Here is a 19174-nt window from a genome sequence, read left to right on the forward strand (position 1 = left end):
CTAACTAAGCTACTTAAGGAGGTTTTGCCCTTATTAGACAACTCTTTATTAGATATAATCAGTGTGTCTTTCTTAACAGGCTATTTACCACAGTCCTTTAAAGTAGCTGTCATTAAACCTCTTCAAAAGAAGCCCACTCTCGATCCTGAGATTTAAGCTAACATAGACTGATATCTAATCTCCCCTTTATTTCTAAAATCCTTAAGAGAGTGGTTGCTCATCAACTCGGTGACTTTCTCCAAGATAATAGTTTATTCGAGGACTTTCAGTCAGGCTTCAGAGTTCATCATCGTACAGAGACAGCAATAACAAAAATGAATAACGACTTATTTATTGCTTCTGATACAGGTCTGGTCTCTGTTTTAATCCTTTTAGATCTCAGTGCCACATTTGACACCATTGACCATCAAATCTTACTGCACAGACTGGAACACTTAATTGGCCTTAAAGGAATGGCACTAGCCTGGTTTAAGTCATACTTATCAGATTGTTCCCAATTTGTTCACATCAATGATCAATCCTCCGTGCATACTAAGGTCTGCTTCGGAGTGCCACAGGGTTCTGTGCTTGGACCAATCCTTTCTACTTTATATATGCTTCCTCTAGGCAACATAATTAGAAAACACTTTATAGATTTACATTGTTATGCTGACGATAGGCAATTATATCCATCTATGAAACCAGATGAAATTGATCAGCTATCAGACTTCAAACATGTCTTAAGGATGTAAAAGCCTGGATGAGCCATAATTTCCTGATGTTGAATTCAGACAAAACTGAAGTTATTGTTCTTGGCCCCAAACACCTCAGAAGCTCCAATGTAATTTCTCTAGATGGCATTACTTTGGCCTCTAGCACAACTGTAAGATACCTCTGAGTTTTATTTGATCAAGGTTTATCTTTTGCCTCCCATATAAAACAAACTTCAAGGACGGCTTTCTTTCACTTGCGTAACATCGCAAAAATTAGACATATCCTGTCCTAAACAGATGCTGAAAAATTAGTACATGCATTTGTCACTTCTAGGCTGGATTACTGTAACTCCCTATTATTTGGTTGCCCCAACAAATCTCTTAGGTCTCTCCAACTGGTGCAGAACGCCGCTGCACGTGTTCTAACAGGAAGCAAGAAAAGGGATCATATTTCTCCTGTTTTAGCTTCTTTGCACTGGCTCCCTGTGAAATCCAGGATTGAATTTAAAATCCTCCTCCTTACTTACAAAGCTCTAAATGGTCAGGCTCCATCCTATCTGTCGCAGCTCATAGTTCCTTACCATTTCTCAAGATCACTGTGCTCTGAAAATGCAGGGTTACTTGTGGTTCCCAAAGTTTCCAAAAGTAGGATAGGAACCAGAGCCTTCAGCTGCCATGCTCCTCTCCTATAGAACCGTCTTCCAGTTTCGGTCAGGGAGGCAGACACCGTTTAAACTTTTAAGGGTAGACTTAAGACCTTCCTCTTTGATAAAGCTTATAATTAGGGCTGGCTCAGGTTGCCTGGACCAGCCCATAGTTAGGCTGACATAGGTTTAACCTGCCGGGGGACTTACTATGATACTGTAGCAGTTATTAATAACTACGTTAGAATTTGGACTTTGCACTTGCTAGTAAAAAGGTGCAACACTCTCCATTTAGGAGAGAATTAAATTTTAAATTATGACAGTTTCAAAACATGTCATCACTTTAATCAATCTCACAATCTGTACCATTTATCCTGTAGACATTGATCTTGTTTCTCTCATGAAATAATATCAACAGACAATGACTTGGCGATAAATGAAATATTTTATTTAGGCTAACAAAATGATGAGTAAATAGACGAAGTTCATTTCTAAAAGACCTAATGTAATGTAGGAGACATTTATTTCTCTGTACTTTATGACGAATTACGCGATCTAACCCGTTATGTGTAAATTCACGTCTCATCACCACTATAGTCTCATCACAGTAATTTCAAGTACATCTTAAGAGACCTAAAGGCAATTTATAACATAACACGTGACTCTGAAGATCATATAGGATTACCTTCTAACATTATATAATGAATGCAAAATAAGATATAACTATAAAGTTGGTTATGAGATTACTGATAACTAAAGCCACTAGATGGCAGTATGGCTCCATCACAAAAAGGGAATAAAACATGCTTTTACCTAACTTATTCAAATTAAATGATAAAAGAATGGGAGTTGGTCCTACTTCTTCATCAAAGCACAGAGACAAACTCTCCCTTACAAAGAGAAAGATTAGGGAATTAAGTTAAACTTAACTCGTAACCTTGGTCCAAGTGATTCTGTCAGATGTTAGTCTCAACACAAGAATGCATAATGAATTTACATGTCCTGCCTTTGTCATCTCAGCAGGGGGGAAAATGAGGTACTGAGAGTGGAGGTAATGAATGACTGTTACTTCGCATGCCTAAGTGACCCCAGGAGGTCATTTAGGTGTCTTGCATCCTGTTGTATACTAGATGGGGCCACAGGAATGCCTATCTCTCATGGCATGTTGAGCAGGAAAGCGTCCAAGGCTGACACTTTTAGTGGCTTAAAAGCAGAACGTGTTTGCAGATGTTAATTGTGGCATCTCAGTAAAGTTAATTAACAACCCTCTGTTGAATGCTTAGGGTTCGTAAAACAGTGTCTCTTGACGTGTCCCCCACTTGCATAGGGAAAGTTGAGCTCTGGAGTTCCTCAGAGGGAAAATGTAAAGACCATGCCAAGGCAGTCCATTACAATACGCTGAGCTCCTTTTCCTTCTCTCAATTGGAAAATCATGCATTTCTGTTTAATGCATTGCCGTTTGCAAGCTTAGCTTAGCCTCAGTAGTTTAGTTTAGCCTTACATCTGTGATAGCCATGTGGTACTGTCACTACCTGGGGCTCGCGATTACGGAGCCTGGGTCTGTTGAACTGCACTACACTAATCCTGTTGCCTCTAGGGAGCATCCCTGCTCCCTTGTTTCATAGTTTTCCCAGATCCTGGCTGTAACCTTTGCTGTACCTGACCGTGGTGATAGCTGTGCTGATGCTGTGACCCTGCCTTTGGTTGTGCTTGTGCTGTGGCTGCACTGATACTGATTGTCCTGGTTGCGCCGATGCTGTGATCTTGCCTTTGGACACCTCCCTATCAATATACGCATGAGACTCTTATCATCACCCTCAACATCATGATAGAGTGCAATTAATAATTTCACACCTATCGTTATTGTAATATGACATGCATCTGTTTCTATTATTGCTGTGCCTCACTCCCCCTCTTTCCCCCTCTCTCCCCTCTCTCTCTTTCTCTTTCCTTTTTGCCATTGTGGCAGGATAGCGCTGCACTCCCTGCCGTGAGGGGCAGTGTGGCAGACAATTGCGCATCGCCTATAAATAGACCAGGTCGGACCCGTCTCGTCCTTTCCGCTTCCTCTTCCTCCTTCACGGAGCCGACAGCGTGTGTGGTGGCGTCTCGCTGGTTTGCAGGTTAGATCTCCAAACAAAGGTATGCATGCTCTGTGTCTCCTCGATCTGCTCAAGTTATTCTGTGTTGTGGGCCTGGCGCTTACCTCAGTTTCGCTCCGTCCGGCAGCGCGGTGTTACCTGGAGCCGAGCTGTCTCCCTCGGGTCAGTGTGTGTGTGGTGCACTCTCTGCGGGTAAGATGCTCAGTTCTCTGTTTTTTTTTATATATTATGCTGCCGATGGTCGGGTGAGGTGTACTGATTTGTTTTCTCCCGGCTGTCGCTGCTAGAGTCTGGGCTGTGCGCTTCCTCCTCCTGCCACGGTGACATCTCTGATCCTGCTCTCCGTACGCGGCCGTCACGCGCCGCTGTGAGCCTTGCTGCTGTCCTGGCTCTTTCTGTGTCCGGGCTATTTCTGTGTCCGGGCTCTTCCTTTTGGCCTGGGTTTTTTTCTTTTTTAGTTTCGTCTTGGCTTCGGCGTTGTTTTGGCTCGTGGCTGACCCTCTCTCGTCCATTCTGCGGGGGTAACTGTCCTCCGTGTGGCTCTTCGTGGGACTCCAGCCGCTTTGACTCGGCGCTCCGGGTCGGCCTGTATTTGACTCTCCGATCCGGCCCTGTTGACTGCAGTCAAAGGCTGTGGCAACACAGCCTAGACAAAAGTTGCCGGCGTGCGCCCAGAGAGGCGTCCTAACTTTTATTGCCACAGAGCCACACCCGCCAAGACTGTTTTAAATTAGAGTGGCAGACATTTATTGATTATTATTGGATTATTATTGCGTCTCAGTGTTATATTGGATTTATTGTTTGAATTTATTTGTTATTTCTTTTCATTGAATTATTATTGCTTGAGTTTCTGTTATGTCGGATTAATTGTTTAGAAATATTTTTTTTCTTGATTTTGATAATTTGCGATTTAGTATAGTTTCTTTTGGCTTTGGGGTGTTATTTTTGATTATGTTGTGTGTGAGGACTGCCTTGATTTTATGGTTTTAATATTGTTTTCTTCCTGTTGACAGGTGCTGAGGCCCAGAGCGGCAGCGGTTTCCCTGGTGGTGGTTCCTTTTTCACATTTTGGTTTGCAGTGTCACGGGTGAAGTGTAGTTTTGGATCCCTCCTTTTTTTGTTACCGCTGTCGTGGTAAGCCCCAGCCCTGTCCCTTATTTCCTTTAAGTGGCTCCTCACATCATTTCTCACCATTATTACCATCTTTTATGTTGATTTATTTAGTCTGTTACTCGGTTAAAAATAATTGTTTAATAAAATATATTTTTATAATTGGAAATCACGCTCTCGTCCTGTGGAGTTATTTTGACCTGCGTGCCTTGTTTCAAATCGAAAACTGGTAACTTATGAAGTCCTGTTATATCCTGGGGTGAAAGCCCCCAGGTGGCGTTGTCAGCAACCTTTTGATTCCGCTCGCCTTGCCACAATCTGGCGTTGTCGGCAGGATCCACAGTTTTAAAGGACAGAGACGTGATTTCCATTTTTAAAAAAATTTTGTAGTGTTTGTGTGTAAGCTTTCTAGCTAGGGTTTGTTATAGAGCCAAGACAGCAGTAACGCAACAGTCGTTGTTTTAAAATCATCCCCTCTTTCCTATCAGAGGGGTAGGTGTGGTAGATTTTTGTTGTCGGTATGGAGGAGGAAGTGCAGCAGCTCAAAGAGCTTGTGTTGCAGCTAAGGCAGACAACGAGCGACTCCGTCAGGAGCATGCTGCGCCTCATTTGGCCCCTGATGGGGCAGCGTCGGTGTCCTCGGAGACAACTAGTGGTGCTAGTGCTAGTGAGGCTCCTCCTCCTGTTGTGACGGAGCGGCTGGTGGTGATTCCCAGGGACCGTAGATGTCCTGTGTTTAATGGTAGGTCAGGTATCGGTGTAGCTGAGTGGGTTGAGGAGATACAGACATGCATGCGAGCCCGCCACCTCTCTGCTGCTGATCAGGCCCTCTTCATCCTTGACCATTTGGAGGGAGAGGCGCGTGAGGAGATTAGGTTTCGACCGGGTGTAGAGCGCGAGGATCCAGCTCGCATTTTTTCCATCTTGCGAGAGCTGTATGGCCATTCGCTGTCTTATGTCACCCTGCAGCAGGCTTTCTTTGCGAGGCAGCAACAGGAAGGTGAGACACTGCAGGAGTTCTCACTGGCTTTGTTAGCTCTAATGGAGAGTATCAAGCAGTGCGCCCCTGATAAGATGCCGAACTCTGAGGTTCTGCTGCGCGATCAGTTTGTAGAGAATGTCCTTGACGGCTCTCTACGCCGTGAATTAAAACAAATGGTCCGGCGCGAGCCCACAGCTTCATTGTTAAAGGTGCGCTGGGAGGCCATTAGATGGGAGAGGGAGGGTTTTCCTGGAGGTGCTCGTGGGCGCAGCTGCTCTCTTCCATCTGCTCATGGTTTGCAGTTTAGTGTCCAGAGTCGCTCCACCCCGGCCCCGGTGGTTGTCCCACAGGGGCCCGGTTTAACTGAACTGATGGACCTCTTAAAGCGCCAACAAGAGCAGCTTAACCATCTAACCCGCACCGTGGCTGCCTTACAGGCCCCCCAATCTCAAGGTCGGACAGCACGCAACCCAGTTATATGTCGCAGGTGTCAGCAGCCGCGCACTTTGCCCGTGAGTGTGATGGTGAGCGTGTTCCATCACGTGTTCGCGCTCACTCTGCTACGGGGCCAAATTCCCACCCCTCTAGGCCTGCTTTGTCCACTCAGCAGCCGTCGGAAAACTGAAGCCCGCTGAGCTTCTGAGCCACAGCTCAGTGGGGGCACCTCCAGGCTCTGAAGGAAGTAAACTGTCTGGTTTAATGTCCTCTTGTCCCACTACAAATGTTTTGATGGGCGATGTCTCTGTGCCATGCTTGGTGGACACTGGGTCCATGGTTTCCACCATCACAGAAAGTTTCTTTCAGGAGCACTTTGCATCCTGGGAACATGATCGCCTGCAGTCCTGTAATTGGTTGCGGCTCCGGGCAGCTAATGGCCTACCTATTCCGTATGTTGGCTATTTAGAGCTTGATGTGACCCTTTGTGCCAAGGTGATGTCCCGTTGTGGGATCCTGGTTGTTAAAGACCCCCCTGAAGCTGTGACCTCAGTCCCTGGAGTTTTGGGGATGAACGTGATCAGACGTTGTTATCAAGATCTTTTTGGGGCCTATGGTCGGTCTCTGTTCGATGCACCCCTGTGTTACAGGCCCCTGGCTCAGTCATTGAGGCCCTTCAGAAATGTCACCAGGTTGCAGCCCAGGGTCTTAAAAACCCTACTGGTTCAGTCAGGGTGCAAGGTAAACGGGCCCTTCGCATCCCTGGTGGGGTAATGAAGCTTGTTGCCAGCACTTGCTCCTCGCAGTTTTCAGAGCAGGCTGTGCTGTTTGAGCCCCCTGAGTCTGGTCTGCCAGATGGGTTGCTGGCATCTCCCTGTTTGGTTCGTGTTGTCCGGGGTACGGCTTACATCCCAGTGGTCAATGTGGGGACAACTGACATTCTCTTGTACCCACGGACCTGTCTGGGTGCTCTCAGCAGCGCCCAAGTTGTGAGTTTACCCACAGGGGTAACAGAGGTGCGGCAGGCTACAGCTACCGTCTCTTCCCACGTTGCTTCTAGCTCAACTTCCGGGGTTGCTCCACAGGTAGATCTGTCAATGTTGACAGAGGAAGAGCAGGGGGAGGTGAGGTCCTTGTTGCAGGAGTACAGTTCAGTTTTTGCAACCCATGATGGTGACTTGGGCTGTACCAACCTCATCTCCCATGACATTCCGCTCCTGGATGATGTCCCGGTGAGGCAGAGGTACCGTCGCATCCCCCCCTCTGAGTAATGCAAGCGGTAAAGCTCACATCAACCAGCTTCTCGAAGCGCAGGTCATTAAGGAGAGCAGTAGCCCTTATGCCTCGCCCATTGTTTTGGTCCGTAAGAGGGACGGCAGTTTGCGCTTGCCGTAGACTACCGTCTTCTGAATAGTAAGACCCGTAAGGATGCTTTCCCTTTGCCTCGCATTGAGGAAAGCCTTGATGCACTTGGTGGTGCCCGCTGGTTCTCAACCATTGATCTTGCCAGTGGGTACAACCAAGTGCCAGTTTCGGAGCCCGATCGGCCCAAGACTGCCTTTTGCACTCCATTTGGGCTGTTTGAGTTCAATAGGATGCCTTTTGGACTGTGTAACGCCCCGAGTACGTTCCAGCGGCTGATGCAGAGGATGTTTGGGGATCAGCAAGGTCAGTCTCTTCTTCTGTACCTTGATGACATTGTCATCTTCTCCTCCTCTGTGTCTCAACATCTGCAGCGGCTGAAGGTTGTGCTCGGTCGCCTTCAGAAGGAAGGCTTGAAGGCCAAACTGGAGAAGTGCACCTTCTTCCAGAAGGAAGTTAAGTACTTGGGCCATGTGATCTCCAGTGAGGGTGTCTCCACAGACCCCGAAAAGATTGAGGCTGTGTCCAAGTGGGAGCGGCCTCGTCATGTCTCTGAGTTGCGTTCCTTTTTGGGTTTTGCCAGCTACTACCGGCGTTTTGTTGAGGGCTTTGCGCAACTCGCTAGTCCTCTGCATAAGTTAGTGGCTGAGCTTACCAACAAGAAGTCCAGAAAAGGTTCTGAGCAGGCTCTTAGTGCTGCTTGGGCGACCCAGTGTGAGACCAGTTTTGAGGCCTTGAAGTCGAGGTTAGTGTCAGCACCTGTTCTAACTTATGTCGACTTTTCTCGTCCTTTCATTTTGGAGGTCGACGCTAGTCACAGTGGCCTTGGGGCAGTGCTCTCCCAAGAGACCGACAGAGGTGTGCAGCCTGTGGCTTATGCCAGCCGAGGTCTCAGGCCCACTGAGCGCAACATGGATAACTACAGCTCCATGAAGTTAGAATTCTTGGCATTGAAGTGGGCCATGACCGAAAAGTTCCGTGAGTATTTGTTGGGCCATAAGTGTCTGGTTTTTACTGATAACAATCCGTTGAGTTACCTGCAGTCCGCCAAGCTTGGAGCCACTGAGCATCGTTGGGCTGCTCAGTTGGCTGCATTTGATTTTGACATCAAGTATCGTTCAGGTCGCAGTAATCGCAACGCTGACGCACTTTCTCGGCAGTATATGTCTGGTTCTGGCTTGGCTGAGGGTGTTGTGCCAGGCACTTCAATCCCCAATGCCCTCCAGCTTACAGCGCGTCCAGACCCGGTAGTTGCGGCAACCCAGAGTGTGGTATCGGTTTTTCCATCTCATTCTCCTGCTGATATTTGTGCCTTGCAGGAGGCAGATCCCCTTGTAGGGAAGTCCTGGTGTTCTGGCGGAGACGGGCTAAGCCAACTCCCGCTGAGAGGCTGCAGGTTTCTAAACCGGCAATGGCTTTGTTGCGTCAGTGGGACCGCTTGGTCGAAAGAGAGGTGTGCTCCACCGACGGGTCTATCAGCCTGATGGCGGGAGTGAATTTTTCCAGTTGATTTTGCCCGCTGCTCTGCAGCACGAGACCTTAAATCGGTTACACCAGGAGCATGGCCACCAGGGCATTGATCGGACCACCGACCTGGTGAGGCAGCGCTGCTATTGGCGAGGATGTCCGCGGACATTAAACAGTGGGTCCAAGAGTGCGAGCGTTGCCAGGTTGCCAAGGACTCCGGCTCAGTTCCACATAGTTACATGGGTCACTTGCTTGCCTCCGAGCCCAATGAAATTGTGGCTGTTGACTTTACCCTGCTTGAGCCGTCCGGCAATGGTGTTGAAAATGTCCTGATCATGACAGATGTTTTTAGCAAGTTCACTGTTGCTGTCCCCACACGAGACCAACGGGCCTCCACTGTGGCTCAGGTCCTCCTTACTGAGTGGTTCTACAAATTTGGTGTTCCAAGCCGCCTGCACTCAGACCAGGGTAGGAGTTTTGAGAGCGCCTTGATTCACCAGCTCTGTGGTTTGTATGAGGTCGCTAAATCTCGCACTACGCCGTACCATCCGGCGGGCAACGGGCACTGTCCTCGGTTTAATCGAACACTTCATAACCTGTTGCGCACTCTTCCAGCTTCCAGGAAGCGGGACTGGAGTCCCCTGTTTGCCTCAAGTGTTGTTTTCATACAATACCACACCTCATCAGGGTACAGGAGAGTCACCTTTCTACCTGATGTTTGGTAGAGAACCTCGTCTTCCCATTGACTTCCTCTTAGGGCGAGTTCAGGATCCTGTACGTGGGGAAGTACAGGACTGGGTTGTGGAGCATCGCGCCAGGCTTAATGTGGCTTTGAGGGTGCTCGGGAGGCGATTGTTGGCTGCTGCTGGTCGCCGGAAGGAGCGCCATGATCAGTGTGTTCGTGAGGCGCCTCTACCAGTGGGCCAGTTGGTGTATGTAAAAGATCATAGTGCCAGGGGTCGGCATAAAATCCAGGATATCTGGAGTTCTGTTGTTCACCAGGTGTTAAAAGCCCCAGTAGATCAAGGAGCGGTCTACACTGTTGCTCCAGTACGTAATCTGCACCAGGTACGAACGGTCCATCGAGATATGTTGAAGGCTGTTCGTGGCCCTGAGAATCTAGTAGCCCCTCCTAGGGCCCAACCGCCTTGTAGATCAGAACAGGTGGAGGCTGACTCCCTTAGTGATGGTGACTTGTGGCTCTTGGTACCTGAAACACCTTTGCCTTCTGCGGGTCCGAGTCGTCCCTCTGCGAAATCCGTTCAGAGGTTCAGGCTAGTTCAAGTGCAGTTCCTACATCGAGGGGCACTGTGCCCTCCGTTCATTCGTTGTCCCCCTCAGAGCAACCCAGCACCAGTCAGCAGGTTCTGCGTCGGACTGCTCGCGCTACAGCCGGCCATCATTCCAACCCTCACCATCTTCCCTTGCCTGCAGGCCCGCATGGTAGCCCCCCACAGCCTGTGTCTAATGCCCAAATGGCCATTTTTAGACCTTGGTGTTAGCTTCTGTAATTTTCTGCTCATCGTCGGGCCGACGACGCAAAATCTGGGGGTAGATGTGGCAGGATAGCGCTGCACTCCCTGCCGTGAGGGGCAGTGTGGCAGACAATTGCGCATCGCCTATAAATAGACCAGGTCGGACCCGTCTCGTTCTTTCCGCTTCCTCTTCCTCCTTCACGGAGCCGACAGCGTGTGTGGTGGCGTCTCGCTGGTTTGCAGGTTAGATCTCCAAACAAAGGTATGCATGCTCTGTGTCTCCTCGATCTGCTCAAGTTATTCTGTGTTGTGGGCCTGGCGCTTACCTCAGTTTCGCTCCGTCCGGCAGCGCGGTGTTACCTGGAGCCGGGCTGTCTCCCTCGGGTCAGTGTGTGTGTGTGGTGCATTCTCTGCAGGTAAGATGCTCAGTTCTCTGTTTTTTTATATATTATGCTGTCGATGGTCGGGTGAGGTGTACTGATTTGTTTTCTCCCGGCTGTCGCTGCTAGAGTCTGGGCTGTGCGCTTCCTCCTCCTGCCACGGTGACATCTCTGATCCTGCTCTCCGTACGCGGCCGTCACGCGCCGCTGTGAGCCTTGCTGCTGTCCTGGCTCTTTCTGTGTCCGGGCTATTTCTGTGTCCGGGCTCTTCCTTTTGGCCTGGGTTTTTTTCTTTTTTAGTTTCGTCTTGGCTTCGGCGTTGTTTTGGCTCGTGGCTGACCCTCTCTCGTCCATTCTGCGGGGGTAACTGTCCTCCGTGTGGCTCTTCGTGGGACTCCAGCCGCTTTGACTCGGCGCTCCGGGTCGGCCTGCATTTGACTCTCCGATCCGGCCCTGTTGACTGCAGTCAAAGGCTGTGGCAACACAGCCTAGACAAAAGTTGCCGGCGTCATGCCCAGAGAGGCGTCCTAACTTTTATTGCCACAGAGCCACACCCGCCAAGACTGTTTTAAATTAGAGTGGCAGACATTTATTGATTATTATTGGATTATTATTGCGTCTCAGTGTTATATTGGATTTATTGTTTGAATTTATTTGTTATTTCTTTTCATTGAATTATTATTGCTTGAGTTTCTGTTATGTCGGATTAATTGTTTAGAAATATTTTTTTTCTTGATTTTGATAATTTGTGATTTAGTATAGTTTCTTTTGGCTTTGGGGTGTTATTTTTGATTATGTTGTGTGTGAGGACTGCCTTGATTTTATGGTTTTAATATTGTTTTCTTCCTGTTGACAGGTGCTGAGGCCCAGAGCGGCAGCGGTTTCCCTGGTGGTGGTTCCTTTTTCACATTTTGGTTTGCAGTGTCACGGGTGAAGTGTAGTTTTGGATCCCTCCTTTTTTTGTTACCGCTGTGGTGGTAAGCCCCAGCCCTGTCCCTTATTTCCTTTAAGTGGCTCCTCACATCATTTCTCACCATTATTACCATCTTTTATGTTGATTTATTTAGTCTGTTACTCGGTTAAAAATAATAGTTTAATAAAATATATTTTTATAATTGGAAATCACGCTCTCGTCCTGTGGAGTTATTTTGACCTGCGTGCCTTGTTTCAAATCGAAAACTGGTAACTTATGAAGTCCTGTTATATCCTGGGGTGAAAGCCCCCAGGTGGCGTTGTCAGCAACCTTTTGATTCCGCTCGCCTTGCCACACCATGATTGTATTGTATTTGTTATTTACAACATCTATTGCACGTCCGTCCTGTAAGAGGGATCCCTTATCATCCTCTACTGCTCTTCCTGAGGTTTCCTCCTTCTTTTTTTTCCTGTTACAGGGGTTCTTTTTCAGGAGTTTTTCCTTGGGTGATGTGAGGGTCTAAGGGCAGAGGGATGTTGTACACTGTAAAGCCCTCTGAGGCAAACCATGTTTTGTGATAATGGACTCTATAAATAAAATTGAGTGATATTTGATATGATTTTTTTTTTTTTTGCACTGATGTGCCAAAATGGCTCTGTAGCACCCCCTACAGATTTCAACGAAGCAGCCCCTGCAGTACATTTCACCTAGAGCTGCAAAAGTTGGGAGGCATGTGTAACAGCCCGAGACCTACAAAAAGCCTCTTGGACCTATACCCTAAACCCAAAAGGAAGTCGGCCATTTTGAATTGAATGTGCAATTTGGCAAACTTTTGGCCATTTTCAGGGCTTGCAATTTTTTGATCTTCTCCTACAGATTTCATCCAATTGACTTCAAAATTTAGAAATCCTCTCGGAAGGCCTGGGACATCAAAAGTTATTACATCTATGAGTTTTCGTCACATCGTGTGGTTGTTACTGGGCCAATCATTTCCATGTCTCACCAGTAACCAGGAAGTAGTTTAGAACTCTGAGGGACATGGTCCAATCTTCACCAAACTTCATATGTTTAGTGACAGTCTTGCCCTGAACACATCTACATGACAATTGTTACCATTACTTTTAGTGCTCCCTACTGGCAACATGAAATGTCATGGAAATGACATGCTTTCTTCTTTGATGGACTGCTCCTACAGATTGCATACGATTGACTTCAAATCTGGTGACAAAACCTTTAAGACCTTAATGATGCCTCCCTCTGAAGTATAGGTTTTCCATGAATGCTGTTACCGTGGAGACCCAATGGTGGCCGCCAAAAAGGAAGTTGTTGTAACTTCAATTTACATTGAGCAATTGGCCCCAGATTTCACAGTTTTGGTCAGGCTGCAGCCCTTAACACATCAACATGTCCTTTAATATGATACTCACTGAGCCACCTACTGTCAACAGGAAGGACACCTCATACCACAACTATTCTTTGATTTTTCATAAAATATACATGTTTTGGTCTCCAAATGATGTAGACCAAGATGAAGTAAATTTTGTGTGTCCAAAGGAAGTAATTCACCATGTGAAATATCTCATTCAAGGGTCCAAACATTCTGCGTACTTTTTCTGACTTTCTATGAAATAGATTGCGTCACTCAGAATCCCGCCTGTAGCCTTGACTTGCATGGGGGTGCGAGGGCCCGTTCCTCACTGCTTGTAGTTTTAATTAAGATTATAATTCATGTACAACAACTTCCTTACTTACTATGAATAAACAGTAATTGGGTGGTTATTAAGGGACAACTCTAAGTTGCGAAAAATGGTCATGCAGTGTAAGGCATTAATAAGTGCTTTATAATAATCTAATAATCTATACACAGTCAAAATACTACTAATATCCATGTTAATAAGCAACTAGTTAATAGTGAATATGTGTACTTTAATATAAAGTGTTATCTAGTATTATCCCATGTCTAATAAGTAAACTAAAGGCTGACTCTTATAAAGCTACTAAGCTACTGAATAAGAACAGCTTAAAATGGATAACCCCAACCCCAACAGAAATGCCTGGCCCATATTGACCCCATACACAAACAATATGGTTGCTGAGACCTGGGGACATGCTGAAATCTGTCTGGTTATGTTGTTATGTGGTGGACATCCCTCCTTTGCCTAACCCTTCTGAAAAACTGCTGACCTCTCCCTTAGATTCTTTGTTATACAATAATTTGCATTTCAGAAGTGTTAAACACATACCCACCCATTGCTGCTTCCCCCTGCCACCCACTGTGACCCTCCACCATTTGTCCTCTCAAGCCAGCCAAAGGTAGTAGCAGGCATACGGTGAAGGCTGTTTCACATGTTAGCCAGAGAGAGCAAGGTCCGAGGTTGAATAATTTGTATAATTTTTTTGTAAGATATACTCAACAAAAGGGATCAAATTTTAAGTGGCTCTGCAGCAAAATTACCATGTCAGAGACACTTCGACTTGGTTGTAAATGACACGGTTCAAATAAAGTAATTTTATTTAATTTATTATATGGGTCACTGCACCATTTTGAAGATGCTGAAGTCCAAAACTATTGCGTTTCGAACAGCTGGTGTATGAGCACAACATGACATCGTCCCTATATACATTAGCTGATGATGTCAGAAGCAGGGCTGCATATTTTTGCAAATAGCCATTTTGGAAATGTGGTATGATCACTGCTGTCAAAGCCTGAGTGTGTAGGAGTACAGATCAATAGTTGGCTGTTGGGTAGACAGTGTGCTGCAGTGCAATCTGGGAGTTTCCTCTGGGGAGGAATAGGTCACAAGGCATGCGGAGCATCAGGCTGCTTGTGTTGTTTAAGATGGTAGTACAGGCCTGGGCTTTGTGTTTGTGTTGCAGCTGCTGATGCATGAAATGGAACTCAGGTACCTAGACGAGCCTTGGGCCTTCGCTGTATCTTCCGCCAAGTGATTACTTTACTCCATTGATTTTCTCTCTCCACCACTGATCTGAGAAGATCACTGAAGAGAGAGAGAGAGCATGATAACCATTAATTGACCTAGTACCAAGATTCAAAGATTGACAGCAAAACCTTGAGTGGCAATGCTCCCCCTTAACCCACTAATCTATCACCAATAAGCCTAGTACATTCAGGGAGTACTGTTTTATAAAACCTTTCAGATAGAGGCCAAATCTATTTCTGTCCAAACATAGGGAGAAATTTTTAAAAAATGGAGTTGTACTTGTGAAAACCTATTGCTGTTGCAGTGAATACATCATTAGGACCATGTTAGATGTCTAATACACAACCTTTATAGAAATTTGTCTAACTCACTGCACATTACTGTTGGCTGTGCATGCAGTATATTTGTTCCTTTCATACTCTTAGTTTGTTGACATGGTGAATGGTAAATGGACTGCTCTTGTAGAGCGTCTTTTTAGTCTTTTTGACCACTCAAAGCACTTTCACACTACATGTCACATTCACCCATTCACACACTGCTGGCAGAGGTTACTGTACAAGGTCACCTTGTACTAAGTATCTGCCAAGGCTTCAGCCACAGCAGACTTAAATGTGGAGAGGAACTTCGAGATGGGTTTTCTGTGAGTGGATCTTACACAACAAGTTGATAACAATGGCATGCAAACAACTTGATTAATATTGTAAATGCATGAACACTTACTGTGGAGTTGACACAGCAGCATTGTTCAGCCCTTTATAGAGGTAATACGCTCTAAATGAAAAAGAGTCAGCAATCTGTTTGATAGGCCTGTCTGACATTGTCGACCTCACATTGTCATTTTCATTTTACATTTTCAATAATATGTCAGGTATTATTTTTTATTATTGTTGGTATCAAAAAATCTAAATCTAAAGAAAAGAAAGAAAGGAAGAAAGAAGAAGAAAAACAAACAATGACTTGATCTTACCAATAAAGTACTGTCTGCCAAAGCCTGATGTATCTGTATTTTCTTTAGGCCATAGAGCTCCATTGTTGTCCAAAAACTATTAAACACACATCAGTGAGCCACACCGTTGCACTGGGTGGCCTATTCCCTCATTACCATGAACACACATGCTGTATTTTGACTCAAAACTTACTAATTTCAAAGTAAATAAATTAAAAATTACAGTTGCTAACTGTTATAGGAAATGGTTTATTTTCCTAAAATGAAAGCATAAACAGTAGGCTACCAAAAAACTTATTTCAAATTACATTCCAAGAAAAATGTTGAATATTCAAGTTTTTACCAATGAAGAATAGGCTATGTCAGATTTAAAGAAATTCTTCACCCACAAAATGACCATTTGTCAATTACCAAAACGTTCTTATCCCAATTGTCACATGTTGTCACTTTGCAGTGGCCTTCAACGTCTACATATTACACTCTGTGTCTGCTGTTGAGATTCCTAGGTGCCACTACCATGATGTCAAAACTGTGGTGGTTTGTGTTCTGTTTCTGAGTGCTTGTGACTGTGTGTCTGTGTGCTTGGTGTGTCTCCTCCTTTTCTGCTGTGTTTCAAGGGCTGGGCGTGGCTTCCGGGAGTTCACGGCACACTTCCTCACCTGCTCCTCATCAGCAATCAACCCTCTGCAGCATTTGTACCGTGGTGTCTCTCCTGTTCGGTGCCAAATTGTCTTTCCACCTCACACGTGGTATATCGGCTGTCTCTCATGGGAACTTTTCCTGTGCATATCAAAATCTTTTCGACTTGGAGTTTTTTGTGCTTATCATGTTTTTTGTGAAATCCATGTCTCATTTAAACAGTTGGATGTTCATTACTTCCCAAACAAATGCCTTTTTGCTAAAACTGTAATATTAAAAACACTTGGGAGGGTCTAAGGGCAGAGGGATGTCGTGCGCTGTAAAGTCTCTGAGGCAAACCGTGTTTTGTGATAATGGGCTTTATAAATAAAACTGACTTGACTTGACTTGACTTTTTTTAAAATGACTTCCGCAACAGTCTCATGCACAAATAAGTAGCATGCCTGGGCAACTCAATGGAATGTACAAGCAGAGTTCAAACACACAAACTTGCTTGTGTGCTACCTATATTCAGGGGTGTTTTAAATTGTGAGGTCTTAGCAACAATTCCTTTTAGTCTATTCTAGTTTTGGTGGTTATAAAGTGTATATGTGTAGGGCAGGAATCAATCAGATGATTAATCCAACAGTTTCACCTGATTATTATAACCACTGAAGTAAGTATACCTGAAATAATAAACCCCTAATTCCATAGAAAAATAATTAAAAGAAAAAAAATCCTCATATTTGAGGTGTTGGAACTATGAGTTGTTTTGGTAGGAAAAAAATGAGTCAAAATAGTAGCCAGTTAGTTTTCTGATCAGTTGGCAATTGCGTGATGGGCTTGCCCACCTTGTGGGCCACACGATGAGTTAAACCAGCTGGCTGTGGCCCACTTGATGCTAGGACAACTCATCTTAGAGGTTACTTGGTCCAAAAGCTGTCAATAGTCTACTGATGTTGTAAGGCAGGTGCAGTGGTACTAGCGATTGTAACCAACCCCTACCTCTTCAAGTGGATCGGTCCCTCAGTGTAACGTTATGGGCCAAGAAGGAAATAACTTAAATCAAGGCAGAAAATGCAGAGCAATTGAACTGTAAGTACAAACTGTATGTATAAAGGAACTAAAAATGGAAAGGTCCAGAGCCAAATTTTGTTCACAGTTCGACCCTGCTAAGGACAGACATAAAAGAGGACATTACAACAGAACTTACCTTCTTTGATCTATAAGGTAAGTGCTGTTGATAAAATTTGTGAATAGTAAAATGTTATTCTGTGTGAGAGACTTAACTTTTGCCTGGTTGATGGGGAGGGACAGATGCAGCAGTGTTGCATCATTAGGCGAGGAACCATGTAGGCCACTGTCGTAATTAAGACCTGAGACCTGCATTTAACATTGGCACACTCTGGGTCTGGAGAGTGATAAGTGCTTGATCCTGATCAATAAGATGCACAGCCCCATTGCCACTTGCAAAATCAATATTGTTTTATTTGCTGTTACAATAGGCTTGTCTGATTGCAAATGAGGTCTGAGTCGCAGAGTTACTCTGGAGGTGGAAACCTTAACCTAGACTTCTGTCCGAGTCTGCCTTAATGCATAGACCAATAAGTGTCTGTGCTAGTGACCTATCCAGTTGGATGCCTTGGGAGACCCTGCAGGAGGGATCCTCAAAGGAGAGGACAGAGTCTGTATTATGTATAAATATATATAATATATATAAATCTGAAAGCAACATGCTCAAATTGAGTATTTTATCTTGTATATTGGCCTATTAGCATTGTGTTTTAGAGCATTGCAGGTGTATTACTTGCAAAGGGAAGTTAACTCTTTATAATGTCAAAGTTGGAAAAAGTTTTAAGTTCTAGCATTTGCAGGCTACTAACTGCAGTGAATAAGGTTTCTCCTATGTTCAATCTAACAAAAGACATTTTCAAATATAATGGAATACAATGTATCCATTAATCATTCTCATATGCTGTAGAGACACTGGTGAAATTAGTTAATCTGGATCTATCGAACTAGAATCCAAGCATTGAGCCTAATTGGCATGATAGAGTAAATAGGAGGATAGGAACAATGATTTATAAGATAAGAATCGGCTGAATTATTGATGCCACAGTATGGTTCAGATAATAGAGAAAATGGTCTAGAGTAGATGATCATTAATAGCCTCAACAAATCTATTCATTCTGTGAAAATGTATGGTGTCCTTTCACCAGTTGAAGCATAGATCATGCTAATGCTCAGGCAGATTTCACTTCCCATCTTGACTTGCTCTCCACTGTTAAATTTGGAATGATATCAGCTTTCACAGCTCCTACTGACATGGTCTGACGTGATGATTTCAAAGGGGCTCTGTTTTTACTCTTTTGATATAAAAGAAACTTCAGTAAAGCACAAAAACTGGTGGGTGTCTGCTTCTGTGGGTAGTCTATTATCTGAGGAACATCACTAAAAATTGGTCAGTGCCAGTGTGTCATTATTATTTGGTAACTGACAAAGATAAAATTCAACCAAAAAAGTCTAGTAAGGAGCATGTAGGCTAATGGGGTCGTCCCTTTATTTTTTGTTGTTATCACATATGAATCTGTCTGTTACAGTTCATTTTTAACTGGAGAAACTTCCAAGTTCAGAGCCCCTGCTTCATCTCTTCTGTGGTCTCACTTATAAATGCCTTTTGCCCCACCGCTCTCCCCTTTTATACAATTCCCCTGTGACAGAGGTTGTTGTAATTGCATTTTCCCTAATTTATCTTTTTTTCAGTATCTTTGTTAATTTTTAATTTTAATTTTTTTACATTTTAATTGAGCATTAACAATATACAATTGTCATTGCCAGGAAAAAAAAAGGATGTACAATGCTCACTTTTTTCCCTTATTTTTGTTGAAACTCACACCCACCTCCCCATCCATCCCACCTCCTACAACTGCCTTGGGTAACATACAAGACAGGTTAAAACAAAGAACAGGACTTGCGTCAGGGCGAAAGAAGGAGAAAAAAGAGAAATTCATAATATCTCATTTGTCATGGATCTGCTGTTTCTCCCCCTTCACCTGCTGCCAGTAGTTTTCCACTCACCCTCCCTCTGCTCTGCTCTACCTGCTAG

General features: G+C 44.9%; 1 long non-coding RNA gene across 1 annotated transcript; it reads left to right on the forward strand.

The window, feature by feature from the left end:
* The first annotated feature begins 3336 nt into the window (after nt 1-3336).
* Nucleotides 3337-4717, forward strand: LOC148187369 (uncharacterized). The gene is made up of 3 exons (XR_015778910.1): nt 3337-3478; nt 3566-3630; nt 3726-4717. It is a non-coding gene; the product is annotated as an uncharacterized LOC148187369 (long non-coding RNA).
* The last annotated feature ends 14457 nt before the right edge of the window (nt 4718-19174 follow it).

This window comes from Plectropomus leopardus, chromosome 15 (assembly GCF_026936395.1).
Source record: "Plectropomus leopardus strain MGB_pleo_1.0 chromosome 15, ASM2693639v1, whole genome shotgun sequence".
NCBI classification, from domain to species: Eukaryota; Metazoa; Chordata; class Actinopteri; order Perciformes; family Serranidae; genus Plectropomus; species Plectropomus leopardus.